Source organism: Cyprinus carpio, chromosome B12 (assembly GCF_018340385.1).
Source record: "Cyprinus carpio isolate SPL01 chromosome B12, ASM1834038v1, whole genome shotgun sequence".
Lineage (NCBI taxonomy): Eukaryota > Metazoa > Chordata > Actinopteri > Cypriniformes > Cyprinidae > Cyprinus > Cyprinus carpio.
In genome coordinates this window covers 11,001,449-11,008,188 of record NC_056608.1, presented here as the reverse complement: position 1 = coordinate 11,008,188, position 6,740 = coordinate 11,001,449, and the positions used below count along the sequence as shown (strand labels likewise).

The following is a 6,740-nucleotide window of genomic DNA, read 5'->3' as shown; positions in this document are numbered from 1 at the left end:
TTCACTTTCAAGGTTACAAACTGAATGGGGAAACAGTATAACTAGCAGTAAAACGTATTATGTAAAAGACTGAAGCAAAGACAAGCTATACAGGGCTAACTGAATTATTTAGAGCTAATGCTTGTATATCCAAACACACTGTTCCTCAATCAACATCTCGACTTACCAATACAACAGAAAAACAGAATAACTTAGGTATCACATATATATATATATATATATATGGGTATTGTAATACAATAAATTTAAATATAAAACAATAATTTAATACAATCATAAAATAATAAACAGTACTTTTTTATATTTTTGCACTAACTGTAAGGACTCTATGGTCTTTATAATATTTTCAAATTATAAAGACCTCTGTCTTTTATAAATGCAGGAATAAATTAGACCTAATTTAACATATTACAAAACAGAATAACTTAGGTATCACAGTACAATCCATAAACATTAAAAAAAATGAGATTTGGTAACTGAAATTTAAACATCCAAAAATAATAGCAGTCTACATCCTGAATTGTGTTAGCTCACAATTATAGTAATGATGTACAACCAAAAGTGCAATAAAAGACCATATTTAAAAACACATAGAAAACTTTCTTTATATTCATGAACTTATTGTTCATATATTGATTTAAAATGCATGCATATTTTAAAAGAGAATACCTGCTTCCTTTGCTGGGTGGAGTATTCTCGAAGGACTTTAGTGGTATCCCTTTCCTTTGAGGCATCACCACTGTAGTGAATGTGCAGGTCTGTAACATGATAACTGTAAGAGGCAACAGTTAGAAGGCTATGGCAACCCTGAACTGAAAACAAGTGCACTTAACATTATCAACCACCTGCTTCTGAAACGAATGACGAAAATTGTAAATAATTCAAAGTTTTTGATGGACAAATAAACTTGTGGAAAAACTGAAATTCAGGCTGTATTGTAAATCATAAAGTTGGTATGTTAGCAGACCAATGTTGCATGCTGCAATTTAATAAATGATATTGTCTTAATTATTTATTATCCAAATAATAACCTACATTTTCCCCAAAAATCCTTATCTTGAGAAAGAATAGTTTATTTGAAATAGGAATAAGTAATTTGCAGACCAAATTTAAACATGAACTGAATGACTTCAAAATAGCGAACCAGGGGGGAAAAAAGGAAAAAGAAAAAGTAAAGAATTAAAAAGAAGTCTGGGACGACTTTTACTTTGACAGCACAGTTGTAGTGAGAACGTTCCGTATCAGTGTTGCCATATCCTCTTGGATATATATAACTAGTTGCTGGTCATTTATTTCCAGAGAGCAGTAGTGTAAAATATTTAAATAATTTTATCTAAAATTATATAATTACTTACCTCCTTATACTTATTTGATAAGGAAAGTCTGTATGGTTTTGACAGAACACGTTTTTTGTTTTGTGTGGAGATCTGGCAACAGAGTTCCGTATTCACGTCTATTCTACACTACTGTCTGTTTGGTGTGAGAATGGTGTTCAGATGAATAAAGGTTAATGAACTTAAAAAACGCCTTTGCTTGCCTCTTTCTGTGTATATTAGCTCAAATGTATTTCCAACATTGTTAAAAAAAAAAAAACTTAAATACAGTATGGTTTATTAAATAAATAGTTATCTTACATGTTACTACGTTTGGTTTTGATTTAAGCGCTCTTTCTCGTGGTATATAAACATCTAATAAGTGAAATTAATGACTGACTCTGCTATATTACTGCTATATATGTGGCGGTGGTGCTCACCTGCATTGCTCTGGTTTGTGAGTATTCAGGACATCAGCAGACTCCTCTCGGTCTGCTTTTGGACACGTTCACAAGGGTATGTAAAGTCCTTCAAACTTCTGATTTCTTTTGTTGTTTAAAATATAACTTATATCATGTTTTCTTTTAGATTGTCTCTTCATGGATCCCACAACGTCTCCAAAGCATTTGCTACAGAACTATGCACATGCTGTTCCATCAAAGGTACTTTGATGAATAGAAAGTTCATTAGAATAGCATTTAATTAATTTAGTATCTGTGTAAAATTCACTTTTAATCAATTTAATGCATCGTTGCTGAATAAAAGTATTAACTTATTTAAAAATGAACGCCAAAAGCCCATTAACCCTTTACTGACCTTTACTTGCACTTGTTACTTGAAGTGGTTGTGTATGGAGAATTCTCCTGTGAGGTCTTTGGCTTCTGTTTGGACATGGGCACAAGTTCAGTTAGTTTGTGCATTCCTTACAGTGAAGTCTTATCTGTTCTACCTGTGTTGTAGCAGAGATCCAGGTTCGCAAATGAACAATTGTCCGATTTCCATTAAAAATAAATCCAATATCTCTACATTTAATTTGGGTTTTCTTTTGACAAAGGCAAACCATACTGCACAACTGAAGGTCTACCAGTATGATGAAAAACTGTTCCAGCAGGGAGTCAAGTGTTAAACCTGTCAGCTGGTCAAACCTGCACGATCCGAACACTGTAGTAAGTATAGGTTTATCCTTCCTTTAAACATCAGATTACATTTCATGTAACTTTACAGTAAAATTCTGTTGAATATACAATATCTGGAAATGAAAAAGAACAAGTCATTGTATAATATACAGTGAAAACCCATACATTGACTTACATTTACAGTAAGTCATTTAGCAGATGCTTTTATCCAAAGCGACTTACAAATGAGGACAATGGAAGCAATCAAAATCAACAAAAGAGCAATGATACACAAGTGTTATAACAAGTCTCAGTTAGCTTAACACAGTACACGTAGCAAGAGTTTTTTTTTTTGTTTATTGTATAATAAATAGGTGTTCCTGTGGGTCAGTGGTAGAGCATTGCGCTAGCAGCACAAAAGGTTGTGGGTTTGATTTCCAGGGAACACATGGTAAAAATGTTAGCCTGAATGCACTGTAAGTCGCTTTGGATAAAAGCGTCTGCTAAATGCATAAATGTAAATAAAAAGAAAAAAGAATAGAGCAAACTAGTGTTAGAGGCCTCTTTTGCTTTTGTTAATTGTATAATAAATAAAAATAATATGAATAGATAGAATAGAAAAGATTAGAGAACCTAGTGTTAGTTTGTTTAAGCAAACAAGCAGTTAGTAACTGAATAGAGTGCTAAAGTCTAAAAGGGGCAAGTTTTTTAAAGAATATTATTAGAATAGAAATTGCTAGAGTTAGAGGGTCAAATAAAGATGGAAGAGATGTATTTTTAGCCAATTCTTGAAGATGGCTAAGGACTCAGCTGCTCGGATTGAGTTGGGCAGGTCATTCCACCAGGAGGAAACATTTAATTAAAAAGTCAGTCAAAGTGATTTTGTGCCTCTTTGGGATGAAACAATAAAGCGACATTCACTTGCAGAACGCAAGCTTCTAGAGGGCATATAAGTCCGAAGTAATGAATTTAGGTAAAGGGGTGCAGAGCCAGTGGTGCCAAAGCCAAGCCAAGCCAAAACCTGGATATTTTAGGCAATATAGGATTTCTGGCAAAATGACACGTTTGGTCACCCTATAACTGTTTAGGTGGAGGAAGCGAAGATGAAACCATAGCAGATATCCAGGAGGGTGAGAGTGAGCGTAGGTTATGTCGAAAGATGACATGTGGAGGGGTAGCCCTATGTGTTGTGTTAGGAAACATGTTGAGGTTAAGAGAGAGGAGGAAGTGATCCGAGATGTGCAGTGGAGTAACTAGTACATGATCAGAATTGAATTGAATTCCCCATGGCTTTCATTTTATTAGTTGTTTCCTCTCAGTTTTTAAATCAGTTACTGTATGTACATAAGCATTTTATTTTAAAATGTATGTTGTTAAATTAATGTTTATTTCATTATTTTAGTGTTGCGTGTTACTTTGTATTTGTGACACTGTGCACCTGGTATTGTTATTTCTTAGTTTGTGGAAAAGCTACTTGCAATAAAGTCCATCTCTCTACCACTTTTTTTTATTATAAAAGGTACAAAACAAATTTTTGTACGATGATATAAACATATGATGATTTAATTCAATATTTTTTACTGTAAATTTCAGTTAAATCTGTAAAGCTTAAAACATTGCTAACTATACAATATTTTTTAACCCATGCATTTCTTTTTTGTAACTGTTTCCTTAGTCAAGGTATACTAATATAAAAGTTTAGCTACTGATTACCTCAGCTGTGAACCAGTTATTGCTAAACCCATTTTATATCACATAAACTAAATAATTTTCTACATTCTGTTAAGTGGCATTATGTTGTTAATCACAAACAAATTTTCTTTGTCCCTTTGTTTAAAAACAAACAAGAAACAATATTTGAGTGAAACATTATAATTAATATTATTATAATTATTAATAATGGCCCAGTGCACCATTAGTGTATGTGGCATTTATTTATTATTTCCCCCACATTATGCAACAAATGCTATTGATCTAATTTGTACAGGGGTTTGCAATCGATGTGTCTAGAGATTTGACCATCATTGTGTGTGGGTGAATAACTGCATCGGTGCCCAGAACACCAGATACTTCCTGCTGTACCTTCTGAGTGTGTGTGCCATGGCTGGCAATATTGCAGTGCTTACAGCAGACATGTTGCTCCAAGCTGTTCTACGAACTGGACTCCTGCATTCTCACTACATTGATGAGCAGGTGAGCAACAGCACGCTGGACCGCTCATTATCATCCAGGTAATAATGATTTACCACAGAAATAGTCTAGTAAAACTAGTAATTCATTTCCCCCTTAACCATAGATGTCATCTTAACACATTTTTAAGGGTTATTCTCTTATTCATTGTGATTCTTCATGATCTGAATTGATTCAGCCTAAAGAATTTTGAATTTAAATGTTTTTTGTTGTTGTTGTTGTTGTTTTGTCGTCATTGGATAATAATGGTCTGTAAATTAATTTATTGTTGAATTCTGTTTTGTATTTGTGGACTTTTTATTAAATATAGTTTTAAAAAACATATACATTATGATAAAAACTATGATCAAACCAGTGGTCAGGGAACATTGAAGGTTTGAGAGAATGTTTAAAGGAGACCTACTGTAAAAACAGAAATAGGGAGGGCGTGTACGGATGGAGCAAATTAGACACTCTGAGAGGCCAAATTGTCAACCAAATTTGTAAACCCTACACCCTAAGGGTAAATCAAATTACCATTTGAGAAAGAGTACCTGTGTTTTACTTAATCTCTTTGAATCATAAAATATACATCATTTTTCAGCTAGCTATGAGTATCCATTATTGGAAACCTAATTCTAAATTAGGGGAATTTTTCTGTTCCCTAGGATGAAGTGTTACAAATTACAATACAATATGTTACAAACCCACACCCTCACACATTGTATCAAAATCATTGTATCAATATATATCAAAGCTGAAGACTGACCGAGGCCATTAATATTCTCCATTTAAGATCAAAATTCTCTAAAAGATAATGGTCTTCAGGAAGCTAATTCCAGTGGCCTTGAAATCCCCCTTCATGAAGATAAGCCAGTTCGTTCAAACCAGTCAGTTCAGCATCATGACACAACAAAGTGGACTTGAGAATTGAGAGTAAGTTAAGTTACACACACTGTGTCAATTACAAGTCCTCTTAATGTATAGTTTGTCCACTGTTTTGTGTACTTGAGATGTTCAAAAGTAATCGTAATGTTTTGTTTTGTTGTTCAGGTGGCAGTGAAAATTGCCAGAAAGCCAGGGAACATAAAAAATACATCTACATTGCAAATATGCTACACTCACTATATATTTTCACTGTTTACACCAGTGGTCTCAAACTCAATTCCTGTAGGGCCACAGCTCTGCAGAGTTTAGCTCCAACCAGCTCCAACTCATACCTGCTTGGAAGTTTATAGTAATCCTGAAGACACTGATTAGCTGGATCCGGTGTGTTTGATTATGGTTGGAGCAAAACTGTGCAGAGCTGTGGCCCTCCGGGAATTGAGTTTGAGACCAATGGTTTACACCAAGGCTCATCAACTCTGAACCTCGAGATCTGCTTATCTGCAACGTTGTAGTAATTATGAAGACCTTGATTAGCTTGTTCAGGTGTGTTTGATTAGGGTTGGAGCTAAATTCTGTAGGAAAGTGAATCTCGGGGTCCAGAGTCGAGGGCCCCTGGTAAGTCTACAAAAGGTGGCTTTCACAGTAGTGCCATATAGAAGAACCATTTTTGGTTCCACAAAGAACCTTTAATGAACAATTCAGTTCCATTTATTTTTTTATTAATTTGAAGAACATTTTAAAACTCTGAAGAATCTTCTTCCATTATAAAGAACCTTTTGTCCAATTAAAAGGTCCCTCGGATGTTAAAGGTTCTTTGCCATAGATGCCACAAAAATAGACTGCACAAAAATCTATATTTGGGAAAGCACCCCCATCTAATAATGATCTTTTAATGATCTTTCTTCTAGCCTGGTCATCTCGAACCCCTTCCATTAGAGGTTGCACTATTAATCCTTGTTAATAAGGGCCCAAGAGTTCCACATATCATTCAGCTGTGAAACTGGCAGGACCAGCCTGAACACTACATCATGGTCTTGGAATGCCCCTCACCAGGTAAAGATCTATGGGGTTTTTTGGAGGTCTGTGGAGGCACCCTTGTTGAGGATATAGCATAATTTGTCGTGGCAAAGGCAACAATGGCCAGTGACATCTGCTGTCGCCATGAAGTGTTCCACCATGACATTAAACTGGAGAATCTTCTGATCAACACAGAAACCCTTAAAGTCAAACTGATTGACTTGGGATGCGGGGATCT

The 6,740-nt window shown here is 34.8% G+C and overlaps 1 pseudogene; it reads left to right on the top strand.

The window, feature by feature from the left end:
- The first annotated feature begins 1,715 nt into the window (after window positions 1–1,715).
- LOC109091247 lies at window positions 1,716–4,791 on the top strand (annotated as a pseudogene).
- The last annotated feature ends 1,949 nt before the right edge of the window (window positions 4,792–6,740 follow it).